Here is a 20,450-nt window from a genome sequence, read left to right as displayed (position 1 = left end):
GGGGGGGTGGGCTTAAATCCATGCTAGTTCAATACATTTTACACTAGTGCCACTTGTGGTATTGAGATGCTTCCAGATATTTGATTATATTAGCATTCTGGGCACCTTCCTAAAGAAATTCCAGGAACACAACTGTGCAGCAGGCAATAACATTAGTGTGTCAAATGCATGAAGCCTTCACTGGAATGTGCAGTGTTATTTATTAAAATCTGTACCATAAATCCGTGTTATTTTTAATCTGTATTACTGGCCTCATTTTTTACATCTACTGATATTTCTTTCTACTGTTTTGTGTTTACTTCAGTCTGTAAACTCCCATATGTTTGCGCAATGCCTGAAGCTGTGTGGGCTTTGCAAGAATGTTAGCAGAAGTTCCCGAAAGCAAGCTATGTGTGCACAAAATGTTATTCTGTATTTTCAGAAATCTTGTTAACTGATAGTCTGTGGCAATTGACTAAGAAGAAAAATGAGTTTAAATTCTTATTATTGACTCTCCCTGTTACCTGCTGGAAACCACACCAAAGAGATGATAGCTCACAGCGCTACACGGTGTCGCACAAACACTACAGCACATGGTCCCTGAATCAAAGGGTGCAGCACTTTGTGTGTGGGAGGAGAAAGTGGAAGATGAAGTGAGCTGCCTACAGCAGATTGATGCCAGTTTAGGTTTTACTCCAGGCATCATAGCTGCTTTGGGCCAGAGCTAGGTGATAATGCTTGCATTAGCACCTGTGTTTGCCATGCCTGCTGCATTAATTTGCAGGAGACTCTGCTGTCATGCAATACCTGTTACCTAATGTTGAATAGCAGCAGTAGGAGTTTCCATTACCCTTCATGATGATTCCCATGTAGTTACATTCTGAATGCACATCAGTCTTTAAAAACAGCTATTCTTCTTTGGTTCACAGATGTGGTGGGGTTTTTGTGTTTTGGAGGTTTCTGTTTGTTTGTTTTGTGATTTTCTTAAGTGTCCTTTTTGTTTGTTGTTGGTTTTTTTTTTTGGTAGTTGGTTTTTTTTTGGTTTGGTAGTTGGTTTTTTTTCTTTTGGTGAAAACATCTAAGATGCAATGCTGATTCAATGTTTGAACCCTCCTCATGTACTTGAGGAGAGATTTTAATTTCATTCTTATCTTAGTATCTCACCTTCACAGTTGTTGTGGTGTACCTTCTAAAGCCACTGAATGCTTGCTGACAAACACGGATATTGGAATAGACCTTGGACCTCAACACACTTCTTTTTTTACCATTTGTCTATGTGATCAGGGAGCAAGAAGATTTGTCTTCTTATCAAAGGATACTGAAGGTTTTCAATTTTGGGTATGAAAAGCGGAAACTGCTATGTCCTTTAAATGATGGTTCATAGCCATTTTTTGGGTGCACAAAATTCTGCATAGACCGGTAAGAGTTCAGCGCAGTTTACTTCTTCAATAATAATAGATTTAACTGGAGGTTGTTGGGCATCTGTGGAAAGAGATTTAGCTGAAGACAAAAATGCACTTTGAACCCAAGGCTGTGTTCTCAATTTAGCAAACCTAGACTCTTAAACACACAAACCAAAAAGAGAGTCCAGAGACTAAATACAAATGGAAGTGAGAGTTCAGGGGCATGCTAGAAGCCCTAACTGCAGCCAGGCAGCTTTATATTGTTTTCATGTTAGCACTGCTGCTTCTCTACCACCTGTAGAACTAAACCCATCATGAGCAGGGACAGATTTGCCAAACCCATCACTTCTGTGTAGTGGCCACCTCCTTGCATGTAGTGCTGACACTAGTCCCCAAAAAACATAGAAAATCAGACGGTAAACTAAGCTTACAGAGGTTTTATACATAATGTGAGCTCTTTGAAGTGCATTGTGTATTCACATCTGCTGTTTGCAACTTCCAGGTCCATGGAAAGCCTTTGTGGAATAGATGAGATGAGGTATGAGCTGCTGCACAGAGGTGGTGTGAAAAGAGGAGAGTTTTGGAGTCTTAATCCTTCTCTCCTTCCTGGTCCCTGGTCTAGAAAGTGCCTTCACCTTGGTTGTTGCTCTTAGAGTAACCTGTGCCTCTGTGGTGCTGTGATGTGATGCATCTGCATCTGGGCAGCTAGGGTCCTGCTTATACCAGTTCTGAAGTGCATGCATCCTCTTATCTCTTCCCTTAAGAGGTTAACTTGTTTGATAGCTGCTGATTGAGCTAAAAGATCCACAAGAAGGGAAGAAACTCATACTTGCCAACAGGATTCCAGTCACCTGAGATGTGTGTGTTTGGTATGATCTGGCAATGTTTCTGTACTCACAAAAAAAATGACTGCTTTCTTTAGACAGAAATAATAGAAATTCTTCTTATTTTGATGGATCTATAAGTCTTTGGTCTAAAAAACAAAATGATGCTCCAGGAAGCAATCTTATACATAGTTGGAGCTCTTTAAAGAAAACACAAACAATTAAAAGCAAGATTCTCAGCATTTATAGAATCTTAGGTTACTGTGAGTATGGCACTGACTTAAAAATAAAAGCACAGTCTTACATTTTACCTGAATTTGGGTATTTCCTCTGAAATTCAAACATCAAAACAAGGACTTATTCTTACTTCTGAATTAAAAAACATACTTAACAACCAATAGCTTGTGATTTAGGCTTATCAAAAATTAGAATAAAGCAGAATGAGTATTCCCTTCTTTTTTAAAATTTAATAACTGCAACAGCTGTAACTTGATGGGATTTTGCATTGGACAGCAAAGAAGGAACAGTAAGCTCTCCTGTCCTTTTAAAGACTGATCCTTCTGAAATCTAATAGCAACAATTTATCTGCCTTAGCAGATTTTCCACTGTTGTTCCTTCAAAAGGGTGTGTAAAAGTCTGGGGACATTAAATTTTAGGTTTAAAAAATAATATTTTAACTGCACTCTAAGACACTGTTTGAATCAAAATTGAAAATTTGCATTAGGTGTAGTAATTACATTTCAAATTCTGTTATACTAGCTGTCTTCAATTGAGATTATCAATGTTTTACTTAAATGCATAATGCCTGAATTAAAGTATCATTTTAGATGTATTATTAGTGTATTTTATTTTTTCAGAAGGTCACTGAGACCTTTTATGAGTCATTGCAGATATTCCTAATCTCCTTAATGTTTTTATTTTGAAATTTTTCTAATGTAAATAAAATGAGGTTTGCAAAAGAAAACCTCTTTTTTTTTTTTTTTTCTTTAATCTTATATTGTATGTTTATGGCATGAGAGAGTGTTTTAAACTAAAACAACCTTCATACAATCCTTATGTTTCACTCTTGCTCCCACTCACTCATTCAAATTATCCATTTATTTCTGGAAGGTGGGCCATGTTAGTGTCTTCCAAGAAAAATTATGACCATAATTCTTTTTTTTATGGATTCTTGCAGTTGATTTGAAACAGCTCCTGAGTTTAAAATGCAGATATCTATTAGCCTGGTGTAATAGGAACTTACAATTAATTTAAGCATGTAAGTTAAAAAAGAAATAAAAACATGAGGAGAAAAGAAGGCCGAAGACTTCGGATAACTGTTTTTAAAAACATTTGGGTTAATGTACATGTCTCCAGTATGCAGTATATTAATCTCTCTTTCACTTCAGTTTTGTTTCTATCATTCTTTCTTTTCTGCAATCTAATAATGACATTCTTAATTCCTAGACATAGCATCAAAGGAAAGCAGGGGCACCCTGGCATGTCTGTCCACTGTAATTACTTTCTTAAGATTTTTTTGTTTTAGTGATGGGTTGACCTTCTGAAGTTCCAGCTGTCATGCAGTAATATACATGACAACGTGGTATTATATGCTATAGCAACCTTCAGCTTCCCATATGTACTTGTCCTTCCCGATTGCCATGCACATGTCTGGAGAGTTCTCGGTTACCCGCACTGAAATGATGAAGTAGATGCAGAAACTCTGTCACTTCTTGCAAATGTAATGTCTGACCTTCATAGCTGTACTCTGCCACTGGGGACCAGAGATAAACAACTCATCTTGTTGGCACTTCTCTTCCTGTGGGCAGACGTACACTCATGAGATCATCAGGTTGAAGTCACTGTATGAACTCTGACAACTTAACTGCTTATTGGGAAAGCTTTAAAAAGAAATGACAAACCAAACAAACAACGGAGCAGACCAGCTTGTGGCTGTGTTTGGGATAATATGGTTTGGTGTCACGCACAGAAGTACCAGTCCACTCCACAGTGTGGTCCCTCATGGAAGTACACACCGCTCTGCTGTGTGAACAGTGGCCACTTGTTGTGGATATTGAGCTGCGGCTGGCTGTTAGGTGTTTGAAATAGATCTTCAAGCCTGAAATAGAATGTTCCTCTGATGACTGGAGACCTGTGTTGCTCCTCAGGAAGGCTGAGAGCTCCCCTGTGGCAGTGATATCAAAGGTTACTCATGCCTGCAACTACATTTCTCAGAGGTTATTACTCAGGCCATGTAATTTTTTATATCCTACAACTTTAATGCTATTAAGAGAGGCTGATTGTTACTTCAGGGGCATTTGAACAAAGTTTGGATCTGTTCACTCTATCAGAGTCTGCTGTTAGTTCATTACAGAAATATTTGGTTGTAACCAAGTTTGTATTAATTTGATTCATTCTGGCTTCAAAAAATTATGATCTTTTTTCAACTGGATAATTTTATGACCATTTATAGATATAAAACAAAGTGTAGGAATGAAGTTCTCAGTTAAATGGCTTTCAGTTGGCCAAGCACAATATGACACTATCTACCTTCAGAGGTCTGCCTTCTTGCTCTGATTAACGACAAACAATAGGTCTAAACTAGTAACTACTGAAGAGTTTATCATGCATTTCCTATTAATTACTGCTGTTATACTTGTTGTGAGAGATATACTATTTTCTTGAAAAAGGATATGGTTAATATGCAGTTAGGATGGCTTCTTCCTGAATACTTGATGTAGGGACCTTTTATCATTATAGTAAAAAAATACTTTCCAAAAACTGGGATAGAAGATCTCCTCTAGTAAATAGTATCAGATTAGATATCAAGTTATGTGGTCCAATGGACAGAGTAAGAGTGGAAGTGTCATGAGATGCTGTTTTTACATTAGATTTGACATTATTACTTTACTATTTTAGGCCTTAGATTAGCTCCTTTCTGAATGGGAATGGCAGCACCTCACAGTTTGGGGAGAGAGATGATCCTTCTGAAAGAAAGGTGTTAGAAATAAATAATCAACCAATAATCCACACTTGTTCTGATGCTAATAAGGGGGTTAAAGAATAATATACTTAATCTAGATAAGACTTTTAAATGTTTATGACACCTTTGAGTCTTGTTTTTCTATTAGGTATAGAGTTTAGGAACCTGCGTGGGCAGCAAGTGAGATGTACTCTCTATTACATCCAAAAAAATCCCTCAAAGTTATAAGAAGAAAAAGAAACTGCACAAAAGAGGAGGAAAAAAATATAATGTAACATTTTCAAGTTTATAATATTTTGAATATGGAAGATAATTTCTGAGTTGCAAGGCATGTTATTTATCACATTCAAATTGGAGCTCAGGGGAACTTCAGAAGATACACTGCTTAAAATATTATTCAACAGAAAGTGTAATAAAAAAAATTAAAGATTAAAAGTTAGTCACAAATAATCAGAAAAACAAGGCTTTCCCCCAAAGCATATCTTTAAATATTAACTAGACTCACTTTTGATCTTCATACTTAATTCAAATTCAGGATAGATTCCAGACCCAAACTGAAAGAAAGTGCTGATATTTTTCTCCCCTCATTTGCAAGATCTCTGCTCAATGCCATATTGCTTGTTTACTTCTCTATGATGTTTCATTTATCTAGTTATGTTCTATAACACACATGCTTTAATATTTTATAATGGAAGCTGGGCTCCTGGGTAAAGAGAAGGCTTCATCTCTTGAGATTGCCTAGATCATAGGCCAAAAAAAAGAAAGCCATGCTTTCCTCTGACTTGAATGTGAATTAATACCTCAGATGTCATTTTGGCATCAACTACCCACACTAGATACTATATGCTCTGTTTCCCTTGCTCACTCTCTGACTGTAGATCTATCAGTGTTGATTTCAGTTCTTGGGTTTTTCTCCTTCCCTCTTCACTTTAACTTCTCTAAAATCACTAGAAATCCTACCTGCTGTCATTTTACTTTCTAGTTCTGTTCTAGTTTCCATTTCCTGCTTCTTTCCCTTGTACTCCCTGCAAGCAACTCCCATGATCCCCTGATAATTTCTTTCTAGTTCCTAGCAGTGATAATACTGATTTTGACTACATGTCCTTTGGGAATCCAGACTAGTTTCAGCTTTTATTCCTCTGTCCCTCCTTTTATATATATATATTTTAATTTTTTCAGAGACTGGTGTTATTTCTATATACTTGTAAATTTACTCTCTGTTGTCAAGCTACTATCCCCTCCCCAGTCACCCCATCCCACCTGTGTGATATCTCTTCAAGAATGGCCAGCCATTAATTGAAGTTTCCAAAGGGTCTATATTTTTAATATTTTCATTTTTATAAATAAAAAAAATTTATTTTATTCATTCACATACGTGTATAAGGATATATATCCACGGTTCCACGACTCATTTTTATCTTCAAGGCAACTCTGCTTTCTTACCTCCTTCAGACCTATAAAGGGCACTATATTTTTGGGTGTTGTCTTTGCCTCTCCTGCATGTTACAGGCAATTATTGCAGTTTTTTTTTTCCTCTTATTTCCAACCCAGTTGCACAGGTAACTTTTTTCTATCTTGTTGTGTTGTGTGTTATAGCATCTATTTTGGCATGGGAATTGCTGCCTTACTTTATTTGAATGTGCAGGACAGTTTCCAACTTTGTCAAGATTTTTTTTCTTCCCCCAGACCATTGCTTAGACTATATCACTTTAGCACATTGCACACAAACTCCACAGCTTTCACAGCTCCTTCCCAGCCTACCCACCACTTCCACTGTGATTGTACCAACTTCTTCCTCTGGTTACCTAAGGCGTCAATCTCTTTCTATTTTTTAATTTAATTTTCTTAAAAATACCATCACTCTCTTTTCATAGTGCCATTTTATCTCTGTACCCTCCTTCAAAATCTTTATCTTCTCTCTGCCTTTTTACAGTATTGTTAGGTGATGTGACCAGAAAGGCTGATGCTGACCAGAGGCAGGCAGCTCAAGTCTTTGTCCTACCCCCACCACAAGGTGAGGTTCAGCTGGCTTTGATACTGCTGCCTGCTTTGAAGGGGTCATCCGTAAGTAGTGCCTGCTGCCCGTGGCAAGGAATGAGGGCAACTTGCTGCATTCTGTGGTGTGAATCACACAGGCAGCTCAGAGAAACTTCTTGCTATTGGTGCCAGGATGATTCCCTGGCCAACTGATGGATGAGATCCTCCATTTGTGATTTCTTCTTCTGTTATCTTGGAAACTTTGTAGGTTCCTGTATTGTCCTGCTGCTAAAAGGAGCCCACTCCACAACTTGGATCTTGTCATCGCATAAATAATATAGATGTGTCAATTTATAGATTAAAGTTTATAGAGTTATAGTTTACAGATTAATGATTACAGAACAAAGATTTGTTTGGTTTTTTTGCTTCTTTCCTAAGGCGTAATCTTGTTCTATTGAAAAATTCTGAAGACTCATTAAATCACAAAATATACATTCTTTCCTAAAAGAATATCGCTGCATTGGCAGTAAATTGTTTGTTATTATTGCTGTTTTATTACTTCGTTCTGTCTACAAAGTTTAATTTTTAATTGAAAAATTTTAACCAGTTCTAGACCTGTGAAAGATGCTCTGCTTTTGGGACTGATGCCTGAGTTGTCAGAACTGACTGTTTTTCCTTCTCATCAGTTAATCCCAAATAAATGCACAGGAAAACTCACTGCTGGTGTTCCAATCTGTATTAATCAGCTGACACACCTTTTGGCCAGGGAAAATGAAAAAGAACTCACACTGTAAATTTTTTTGTGTAAACAGCATAGAACTTTGGCACTCAAAGAGATGCAAGGAAGGTTTATTGAGGTCTGTGCACATATTGCTGTGCCTGTCACCAAAGACTCCTCCGGATTTCATGGAAAACCTGAACTGACTAGTGAGAGGAAGAAAATGTCGTGAGGTATTGACTTTGTACTGTACTTTTCTTCTTGTTTCTTCTTTTGATTGCATAGATAAACTGTAAAAAAAAAATAAAAATTATATATATATATTATCCAGCAGGTCAGTGCTTTTTAAATGTCACCTGTAGGCTCCCACCAGAGTCAATGGAAGTTTTTTCATTGTCTTTAATGAAGGAACATTTAAGACTTGATTTTTCTTGTGGAAAGGCGAATCCTTCCTAAAAGGGAGCAGTAACATCAATCAGTGCTGCTGATGCTGCTGGTGGAAGGCGATGTGCTTTCCAAGCTTGTGGTGTCTCCAGGTGAACACAGGTGCAGCTCTGGATCTTGCAAACGCCTTGCTTCCAGCCTGAGTACTTCACGGTTAAAAATACTGCTAACTTTTTTTATGTTATTTATTTATGTTTTTCAGCAGGAAATGCGTGCCTTGCTGTTTGCCGGCAGGTGGCAGTGCTGTAGGAGTGTTAAGCATGACCAGCAAAAAACCCAAGGGCTTTGCTACGGCTATTTCCAGGCTGCTGTGTACTCAGTCTCTTCCAGCTGCGAGGGGATTATGAGCATATTTCTCCTTGGTCTGCATAAGTTGATTCATCTCATCAGCACTTTCTGATCAATTGATACATTTTTGAAAGCGTGCTTTTGGCAATTGCTTTCTAGTGTGTGAAATGATACCATCTTGGGTATTGATGAAAATGGATGCTAATGAAATAAACAGAAGCACTTTTTACATGGCCCTTCCCTAGTGACACAGAAGCATTGGGCATCTTCAAGCATTTTTTCCTCTTACAAATGGCCAGGTGAACATTTTCTGATTTGTGCATTTGCCTTTATAAAACTCCATTTGCATCACAATGCAGGATTTGAAATCGACTAGTTTTGATCATTTTTAATTTCTAAGGAAGCGTCGCTCTGCATTTATCAGCAGTGGCTTTATTGGAGGGGGATATAACGAGCTGTTAACCCCTTGTTTGCGAGAGTGGATGTGGGTCTTGCTTCCACCTGCAGTCCTGACTCCAGAGCCTCCTCCCGCTCAGGCCGGGGCTGGAGGGTGCCCGCTGGCACAGTGTGCTCTGCTGGTGAGTCATGCCCTCCAGTGCACAGATGCAGAGGTAAGTGTGTGTTTTGGTCTCACACTGAACCCCCCCTGCTCTCTAAATCTGCACTCTACAAGTTTACTGATTTTTGTATGTTAATGAAAAACGATTAAAATGCATTCAATGCAAGGCCAGTATTGTTTTCATTTTGCAAGTGCCAGGCATCCCACTACCTTTTTTTGTGCTCGAGCCTTTTCAGGATTCAGAATATTGACTGTTTCTCTGCTTATGTCCCTGACAGTGGGCGAGATGCAAGACTGACAGAATAAGGTGCCTCACAAATTTCGCTGCTGCTTCTGCTCTTCTTTTTACTGGAGTCTGATATCACGGTGACTCTCTTTTATGTAACATCTTATTTCATAAGTGAACCAAGTATTTCTCAAAAGCTCCTGAAGTGAGCAGCTCAGCTTCACTATACCTGGTCAGGAACTGGCTTCCCAGGGGATGGAGGAAAGAGGCAGTTTGTCTTCAGTCATGACCAGGGTCATGAGAACATCCAAACAACTCCCAGAGGCGCTTGAGGTTTTGTTGCGTAAAGAAGTTTAGAACTGCTGGTCTCTAGACTTTTTGGTCAGGTAACTAAATTTAGGTGATACAGATCTCTACCACAGCTAGGATTTTGGATGAAGAAAATTAATTTGTGTAGCTGTTTCTCATAGTTCTAGAATTTAGAAAAAAAATAAACAAACCAACAACAACAACAAACAAAACCCCAAAACCAAACCAAAAAAAACCCAAACAAAAAACCTCAAAGAAAACAACAAAAAAACACCTCCAACTAATTTAAGAAGGAATCTGAGGGTCAAACAGTTGTATAAGTAATTGAATGAAGTGGGATGTCTTGCACAGAATTTTTGGTCAGGAGGAAAACATGAAAAAAGAGGAGAAACTGTAGATCAACACTACAAGCACACATTTCTCTGTAAGAAAATCCTAGCCTGAACCTGTCTTCTGATTGGATTGTAGTAAGTATATAAATATAATTTGCTTTTTAGTATAATTAAATATGAGACAAAATGCTTCTGAGAGACTCCATATTAGCAATGACAGCCCTAATTTTATTTAAGTTTGCTGTGTTTTCCTTATTCCCTGGGTTGGCTTCTCATGGCTATACAAATCATGGCCCTGTTATGTGGCTACAAGATCTAAGCAAAGGGCAACCCACAGAGGGGATATTGAATCACTGGTGCTACTGCTTAATGGCATCTGAAATTTAAGAATCTATGGTTGCTTCTGTTATTTTTAAACTTCTATCGTGTTTAGCTAGGCAGTGCTAAGTACCAGCTGATACAAAAATTGCTTTGGCCTTAAATTCAGAATCTTTTACAGGAAAATATGTTTTCATTGCAATCTTATTCATTTACCTGAGGAGCAAGAGGGACCAGAAAGTCTATTTCAACTATCACTTTTCAGCTAAAGCCAAGCATGTAATTGCTTATGTGTTGTGAATTTTATATAGGTCACTGACCTTTCTGGAATATGCAATAATTAGGATTTTCTACTTATTTTGGTGTTTCATCAAGGAGGCATGTGGAGGAATTCAGTCTTCTACTTGGTAGCCTGCAGGTCATTTTGTGCTTCAAAATAATTGAAAATAGGTAGAAAAATGAGGAGTTGTCAAACATTAAATTAGTTCTTAAAGGAAAAAAATTAATTCTCAAATACAAGTCGTGATTTGGTGGTTGTTTGTAAGCGCTGAACACACTGGGGTTCTGGAATGGGGATGCAGAATATTACTGCAATACAAATAAAGACTGCTCACACTTTAATGATTTAACACAGTGCTCATGGGGCCAGTGAGCTGCATCAGTCAATGCCTTCTGTAAATACCAAAAACTGTTCATGTGAATAATCAACATGCTTATGTAGTTCCAATATTGTTTGCTTTGTACTATACCTTTTAATTTTTGATGATGCTGCCATTTTGAGAAAGGATTTATGCAGTGTATTACAGAGAAGGTGTGTTGTACTTAAGATGAAAATGGGCTCACTGTATCCAAAAATGAAATAAGAATCTGAGCATCATTTCTGTGTTCTCCATTAAAACCTATCCATGAATAAAAAAGGAGGTACAAGTTTGCCCATGGAAGAATATGTATGTCTCGCAAATATGCAAGCATGCTTAGTTCCCACTCCCATGAAGAGAATAGGGGTGGCGGGGAGGGTAGGGATTGTACTTTTTCAGTCTTCTTGGATGGAAATGACACTCAAAGTTCAAGTCCAAAGGAAAATGGCTAACAGGTGTAGAAAATTGGGGTAGTAGAGGGAAGAGTAATAACCTGTGTGACTGGTTTTGTGGTTATTTCATCTCTGTCTGTGAGGAGCAGTGAGGTCTTACACTATCCAAATCAGTGGGGTAGCCGGAGGGGGCTGGTGCTATGTGACTAGAGGAGCTGGGGGAGGGAAGCATGCAGAGGGAAAAATCTTGGTTGTTGGAAGAATTAGCAAGCAGCCTGTCAAAAGCATGGTGAAAAGAAATGGGTGACTGCAAATAAGGGCAGATGTGCTTGCAACCATTTCAGTGACAAGAAGAGCCCTCACAGCAGCAGCACAGGGGTCACGCTCTCCGAGATCCCACAGGGAGAGGGCAAGGTACAGGCACCACCAGAAAGAGTTTTCCTTTCTAGGTGTTGTGCAAAGTACCTGCAGACACCTGTTGGAATTGTGTTCTTGCCATGATGTTACAGCTGTGTGAGATATGCTCATGGTTTGTGAAGGAGAGGGAACTTAAGCGGGCAGGTAATGTTGCTATGTACTTTGTGTCCTCTTGATGGAAACCAGATTTTTATGAATGCAGTGATACTTTGGCATGCAGTAAACTCCACTAGAATATGATTTTTATGATTACCAGAAATGTCATAACATTTCAAGGTACTAGCTTCTGTGGATAGATTTATATGATTGAAAAATCTTTGAGGAGAACAGATGTGAACACTGGAACCAAATGAGAGCATGTATTTCTCACATCTGTCCCTTTAATTTTCTGCATTTTTGTGGCTCTGTCTGGAATTGTGGGATGCTATATCTGTCATATGCCAACAGATGGCAACATTATAAGTCCATTTTTAAAGATAGAAATAACCAACCTCTCAGCTGCTCCAAATTTAGTCAGAAAAAAAAAAGTAAAAAATTAATTGCGTCTTTCTATGGATGTAAAATAATTTTGTGTGCCAGTTAAAAACCCATCAAACTACCCCAGAAAATCTTCACCAACACCCCCCCATCACAAGTGCAGTTCCTTATTTTTTAATAATTCTTCCAACACCTCCTGTATTTCATTCTTTTGCATACTTTATATTAAATTTAATATTCAGTGTTGTTTGACCTGGTTTTATTACGTTACCCTTTCATGAGTATGTATGAAACAATGTTCAGTGATGTTTCCTAAGCCTTTTGAGATCCCAGAAGTAATAAAACTTTAACGTAGATAGATATCTCAGGTGTTTTCTATTGGTTTCCTTAATGTGTTTGTACAATATTTTATCAGAAGCAGCAACAGCACCACAGAAGTCACAGGGTGAATTCTCATTGTTTCACATTATACAGAAATCTGATGAGATGAGCCATTGATCCTGCTAGCTTAAATATGACGCTTTATAATAAATAATGCTGAATGGGATTCAGACTGAGCCTTCCCAATTTCTGAAGCGAGCGTTTGCTTGGCTGGCTGCAGCTCTCTCACTCGCATCACTGAGCCGTGCATGCTGCATTGATGGGCTGGGAGGCTCACGGCAGCTTCTCCAGCCTGCTCAGCAATTCAGAGAGTGACTCCAGGGGGTGGCACAGCAGTGCTGGGTGATGAAATGAGGTGGAAAGTGAAGACATCTCAGGAGGAAGACCTTAAAATATTGTGGTAGAGGTGCAGCCTAATTGGAGAAATATTTAGGGGATCACCATCTTTCTTGAAATTATGTCTCTGTTTCAGAGCTTATTGATTTTTTTTTTTCTGTGAATCTATAGTTTTAAAATGTATATTGTAGACCCAGCAGTTCTGCTTTTTTGTGTATTATTCTAATTTAACATATCTTCATTGAAACAAAATATTTTTCAGGTAAACATCCTTCATCTGTTTTGTAGAAATACTGTTCCTCGAAACTACATTTGTGGGCAATCAGTCTATAGGGATAATCTGCAAAAGATCCAAGGTGTAGGGAGTCAGAAATAGGGCCAGTACTGAGAGCTGGGGCAAGCTGTGGGTGGGGCAGGAGTGTTGCTGGTGGATCAGCTCCTCCAGGTAAACTTTATGTATTAATAATAGGTAGTATTTCTTCATCTTCAGGTGCGTAGATTCACAGGAAAGGTGTTTGTTTGTGGTCACATATTTTACCAAGAGATTCTGAACATTTAGAAGTGAAAAATCCTTTACAAATATGGATGATTACTGCTGTTATAGTGCCCATTATTATGATGTGTCTGTAAGTGTCAGCACCTAGTTAGAGTTCTACGGCACAGTATCCTTGAACTGAAGAGTTCAAAGAATGTAATCCAGGCAGGACTCTTGATTTTGCTACAAAGCAAAGACTAATGAACCACTGCAATTTGGCTTTAGGCCAAAACCTGTTGCATTTCATAATTAATTGGCTTGTTAGCTCATGAAGAAGAATGCCTATAAGTTGTGCTAAATGGTGTCAAGTCACTCTTAGAAGGCAGTACACTGTACTTCAAGGGTCTGCTGTTGAACTTCTTCCTCATCACAATCAGGCAAGTCTGTGGAAAAAGTACTGTGTATTTTGGATAGTTAGGGCGTCTGTGATAGCAACTGCTTTTCTTCCTGATGAAGAAATCCAGTTTCCTTCAAATATGAAACCACCAGCAGAGACACTGCCCAAACCATGTAGCTGGCTTTGTAAATGTATTACACTTAGAAATTAGCTGTTTCAGCCACAATTTCTCAGTAGGAGCTATGGGAAGAAGCTCTGTGGTGTCCCACACTTCCTCTGGGCTTTACATTTCTGCCATGTCCCAGTTGTGAAATCTGAGATGGTCCATTCCTGGATTCCCCTCCTGTAGTCCAGTTCATTCCCATTAGGGGACCAACAAAGTCACCCTGCTTTTTTTTCAGCTGGATTGTCCTTTAAAGCAAAGTTAATACCTGTAAGTGAGAAAGGATAGTGCCTCTGACTGTGTGCTTGAGGACTGGAAGAGGAGAGCACCCAGGTTCCCTGGCTTCATAAAAAAATGTCCTGCAAGTGCCCATTTCTGGGCATTGGCTTATGTTTCTAGCATCTGGGGAAAAGTTGCTGTGTTTCATCAAAGAACTCTCTCATTCCTTTGTGTATTTAAAGAGCTGTGTCTTGGATTTTGTTTGAAAGTGTCAATTTAGAAGAGAGGCTGTGCCATAACCAAGGCTTACTGATGCTGCACTCCACGTGGGCTCTAACTATGACTGCTGAGCATCAACAGGGCAACTTCTCGGCAGCCTGAGGAAACAACCAGCCCCTTGAAAAACCCGCAGGGGCTGCAGCTGCTCACAAAGGTATTGATCTCAGCCTTGTGGGAGCAGTGGTTCAACTTCATCAAAAGCCTGCTTCTGATTTATTTCAGGAGCAGTACATGATTAGACCCCATGCAGTGTGCAATTTGGCCCTTTTAAAAAATATCTGGAGATACTGCTCTGTTATGGGACAGGACCTGAGGAAACTTGCAATCTGTAAGGGACCGAAGGACATTGATTTATCCTGGCAGGTATCAAGAATGAGATCCTTTCTTTGTGGCACCTTTCAAAAGACTTGCTGTGAGACTGTAAGGAAAGGTTGCCTGTGAGTGAATAAATTGTAGGTGAGAACTGAGCTTTGTGGCATTTAATTTAGAAATTGCAGTGCCCAACAATCCACTCTGCTCTGCATATTAGAAAATGTTTTACTACTATATTTTGTTAGTTTTGGTGGCTCTCTGGGCTCAAATACTGTGTGAACTTGAAGACAGAGAGATGCAGACAGTTTCTTGCTGCTGTGATGTGGTATTTGCATGTGGTGCACACTATGGAGGAGATACAGGTAAATCTATGATGAAACCGCATCTGAATGTCTGAGTTGCTCCAAAGAGACTTCCAGAGTTTGTATCTGGAACAGCCCAAATGAATTAGGTAACCTTTCATCAAGGCCCTTTTACTTGCAAGATTTCTCAGTTGCTACTTGCTAATCCTTCACTCATGACCGAAAGAAGGCATCTTATCTCATCAAAGTGTCCTGATAACTTATATATAAATATAAATAATACTGAAGTGCACCAATAGTCATGTGAAGAGACCTGTAAGCCATGATAGCAATGTCACCTCAACTTGCAGGATACAGACCGTAGATTTATGCAAGTATTTAATAGTGGCTTGCCAAGAGAATCGGTACTCTTTTCAAAAGGAATCTTTCTTTGTGTCTTTTGATATTTAAAGAGCTATAATTACAATGGCAAAGCTTTGAATTCTTTTTTTTTTCCTCATCCTTTTTTACACATTAATTTATGGACCAATCCAACATTACAGACAAGCTAATGAAAGAACCACACACTGCCTTTATAATTTTTTCTTCTTTTTACAGTTTCACTTGTGTGGATGAATGCAAAGTAGTTAATGCTATAAATAAGTTTAATGATGTATCTCTTCTCTCAATTGCTGGTTGTTGATGCTGCAGTCCTGCATAATAGGAAAAGAAAAGAATTGAATTTAAGTCTTTGTCTCTTTCTTTCTCATGCTCGGAAAGGTTCTTCCAGCTACTAAATACAAGTATTGCTCTCTTAGTTCTATTCTATATATTTAAAGTTCCCCACATGATTACCTCATCACTTCCCTTCCACTCCCTATTTTGGTATTTTTAGCTTTGAGAAAATATTGAAATTACATAAAGCAATTTGCTTCTGCAAAATCAGCAAAATCTGGAAATCTCCTATGAAATGATGTCTTTTCAGCTGGTCAGGGTTGGTGGTGAACAGCAGCAGGTATACAGAGGAAGGAAATTCCCTTTGTGAGACTTCTACTACTGCTTCATGCAGCATCCATGTGCTATCAGACATATTGTGGGGAAGACTGGGACTAGCACTGTTCAGGACTGAGAGTGACATTCAGCCCTGAACAGCAGAGACTACTACTTCTAGGTCAAGGAGTTTAATAAAAATCTTGTTGTCACCTTAACTGGGGAATGTCTGGATTGACTTTTGGAGTGTTTCTTTTAGAGCTTCTTAGTTGGGGTGCAATCCCCTGCTAACAGGACCACACAGCTTTCAGGTAATTTTCTTTGCTTAGACTGGAGCATAGAAAAAGCTGAAATTTGCCTTGAAACAAGGAAAGTAGGAGTTCTAGAGTTCCTAAATGGTTATGAGGAAAGCTATAAATAATTTGCATAAAACTAAAGTTAGCATCACTAACTGTAATGGTGTTGATAGGACATGTTGTGCTCTCTATGCAGGGAAAATAGTACTTTGATCAGACAGCCTACATGGTTAACAAAGCAGTTGATCTCATCCATCTCAATTTTTGCAACAGATTTGGGCATGATTTACCTCTGATGGCCATCTTGAGAGTTGGGCAGTAATTCCCACATAAGGGACATCTGCCAAGTGAAATGTCTAATTGTGCCCTTTTATCTAAAGAAGCAACAATACTGTAAAATATATTCCAGGATACCTTTGAAAGCAATGAGCTGTTTTCACAAAGGATTGCAGAAAATACAGATTGCCCAGGGACCTGCCTATCTGTCTGCAATGCAGATGCAGTGGTATGACAGTCTCTATCTTGAAAGGTTCAGGAAGAATAAAAACTTTGGGACTGGGGTTGCAAGATGCTGTGGAACCAGTGTGCAGCATCATGGCAAGTGAAACATGACATGGTTCTTCAGCATTGCATCAAGGACCAGGGCTGACAGAAATGAGCTGTGTCCCTTTAGACAGGCATCCCATGTGGTTCACTTGAGAGACAAATAGTTTGTGCTGATCTCAAGAGAGACTGCAAAATCCTGAAGTGCCTTGGTTAGATTAAAAAATGTTTAAAAGGGACCAGTGAGTGAGACTTAAGACTGCTGTCCTTGAAGTTGTCCAGGTGCATCCTGGAAACTATTCCATGTTGTTATCCACACTCCCTTTTTCCTTTGTTCCATTGCTAATTAATTCTCCTTTTGTAGTGTAGGATAGCTTCTATAGCAAGGGTGGAGGATGCCTCAACTCCTGTTGGCTTGGAGAGTGATACTCTGAATTTAACACAGAAACCTGCAGAGTGAATGCAACTTAGCATCACCGAGCAGTTCCACAAAATATGGCTTGTTTTCTTTCCTGCTTTCTCACCCTACAGTGTGTTAGAAATAGAGTATTCTGTAATGAAAGAAAACAGATGCCTGGCCCCAGAAGTGGGTCCTGGACTGCTGATCATGGGTGAAGCATGTACAAAAGACCATGCAATGGGCAGAGTTAATGAAGATGTAGTGAAATGCCCTTCACAGTCCAGAGTATATGTGTATATTTGATTCAGGATTAATGAACTACACATCTAAATGCTGGCTGCCTTTTGTGGGCCTGCCTTGAAAGGATGAAGCATGAAACAGAAAAATAAGAAGCCTGCCAAAAAAGCTGGTTGGATCCTGGAACAATGCCAAAAGAAATCCTAGATTTCTTGACCTTCTTTGTATGTTGTTCAGACCCAAGATACTCGATGCTCTTGGCCAAAAACATCAAACTGTGAGTCCTTCTGACACTGATAAAACTCTAACAGAAAAGGCTTAGAAGTGCTACAAGGTGGCCAAGAAGGAATATCCAGGGAACTACAGACCAAACATCACTTTGGTCCCTGGGAAGGTGATGGAGAAGTTAATCCTGGAAAACATTTCCAGGCACATTAAGTATCAGAAAATCATCAGGAGTAGTCAGCATGGCTGACTTCTGACTTGATCAACTTGATAAACTTCTGTGATGAAGCAACTACTCTGATGAAGGGTGGGCAGTGCAGATTGTCTGCCTGGACTCCAGTGAGGCCTTTGACACCATTAAGGTGTCTCATAGAGGAGTTGTTGCTGCACGGCCTGGATGATGCATGGCTGCATGGTGAGGTGGATTGAAAACTGGCTGAATGTCTGGCCCAGAGGGGGGTGATCAGCAGTGCAGTGTCTAGCTGGTGGCCAGTGACTAGAGGTGATGCCCAGGTTTCAATACTGCATCCAGTCCCATTTAGCATTTTCTTTTGTTTTCTGGATAGTGGGGCAGAGTGCACCCTCAGCAAATTTGCTGATGACACCAAACTGGCTGATAGGCTTCAGAATCATCCAGACATCCAGAGGGACCTCCAGAGGCTGGAGGAACAGGCCAATAGGAGCCTTGTGAAGTTCAATAAGGGGAAGTACAAACTCCTGCGTGTTGGGAAGAACAACCTCATGTGTTGGTACATGCTGGAGGCCACCCAGCTAGAGAGCAGCTTGGCATGGTCTTGGTGGGCACCAGGCTGCATGTGAGTCAGGAATGCACCCTTGCTGCAAAGAGAGAGAGTGGTATCCTGGGCTGCGTTCGGCCAAGCAATGCCAGCAGACCAGGGGAGATGTTCCTGCCCTCTGCTCAGTGCTGGTGATCTGGAAGGCCAGGCCCACATCTGGGCTCCCCCAGTACAAGAGACACATGAACATACAGAGAGAATTAACAAAGGACCAAAGGATGGTGAAGAGATCTCTCATATGAGGAAAGGCTGAGAGAGTGATGGCTGCTCAGCCTGGAGAAGGCTCAGGAGGATCTCATCTGAAGTGAAGGTGCAAAGAGGATGGAGCCAGGCTCTTTTTCTGCTGCCCAGTGCCACGACCAGAGGCAATGGGCCCAAACTGAAATGCGGGAGGTTCCCTCTGAACATCAGCAAATACATTTTCATTGTGAGGATGATGAAGACCTGACATAGGTTGCCAAGAGACGTTGTGGATTCTTCATTTATGGAAATATTCAGAAGCTGTCTGGACATAAGCCTGAGAAATGTGACCCTGCTCAAGCACAGGAGTAGAACCAAATGTCCCAAGAAATCCCTTCCAACTTCAGTTGTACTTTGATTCTGTGAAAACTCAAATGAATTTCTGAACAAGAATTTATTGAACAGTCTCCTGCTTTGGGAAAAAGGAGCATGTATTTAGACTGTTCTCATGAGATGTAATTTTCCTTCTAGTATTTCCCCAGGTATTTTATGGTCCTATGTTGATAATTATAATAGTGATACTTAACTCTTTCTGTAAGTCCAAAATGTTTGGAAATTAGAGAAAATATTAAAACAACTCTTTCTAGTGAAAAGCAATTTATGGTTTATTTGTCTGAGACTCTTCACACAAAATAGAAACTAGGGAAAGTTTTAATCTGCATAACTGTTATGTTAAATTGTACATTAATTTTTACATAGTGTTCAAACTACTCCTGCTGCAGCCAAGGAACAATGGGAGAGCAGGTAATTAAACACCTGCAGATTTTCATAGATTTTAATGGAAAAGTGTGTAGTCTGGCAGATAATGTGTCTCTTAAGTTGCGTAAGTAGACTATTTGAAGTACTGTTAAAGCAGCACTTTTATTGACATTTTGAACACTTTTTCCATCAATGCCATTACAGATTAATTATTTTCAATTTTCTTAAGTGCCAAAAACCCCACATTAATCTACCTCAGTTCATGTGATAGAAAAAGAAGCTCTGAAACTTCTACAACCCTCTAACGGTATGTTATGATAATTATTAAATATTTAATCTTACCTTTAAATTCATCTCAATCAGGTATCTGTTAATTTTTCATTAGTGGGTGAGAATTTTTAATAAAAAATGTGAAAATTGGTGGCCTGTATGTGTTCTGCTAAACAAATGTTTCATGAATCATATTGAATAAAAATTTTCCCTGGCTTCTTACGATTTTCTTTTTGGAATGTCATCTTTTTGTGTGGTGGAAAATGATGTAAATTTGAGAGCACTTTCTGAAGTGAAAAGCAGAGTAGTTTGGAAATTCTTTGTAGCATTTTTTTTTTAAGCAGCTTTAATAATTAGTCTTAAAGTCTGGAATCTTCTACATATTGAAAGGAACTAAGTGCCACAGTTCTATTGAAATTCAATTATATTCAGGAGCCTGGTCCTTCTATAATCACTTTAACGTATCAGTCAAAATTAAATTGATCAGTTGCAATAGCTGGTATGATAATTTAGGAGAATTTACTACCAGTAAATGCTATTTCAGGAACTGTCATCATGTTTCAAAGAAAAAAAAATAATATTCAGTAATTGAAGAAAAACTTGGATATATGAAAATGTGTTCATTTAGCTCAGGTCTTGTCTTATAT

Source organism: Pyrgilauda ruficollis, unplaced genomic scaffold (genome assembly GCF_017590135.1).
Source record: "Pyrgilauda ruficollis isolate IOZ18807 unplaced genomic scaffold, ASM1759013v1 scaffold30, whole genome shotgun sequence".
NCBI classification, from domain to species: Eukaryota; Metazoa; Chordata; class Aves; order Passeriformes; family Passeridae; genus Pyrgilauda; species Pyrgilauda ruficollis.
Note: the sequence above shows the minus strand (reverse complement) of the source record.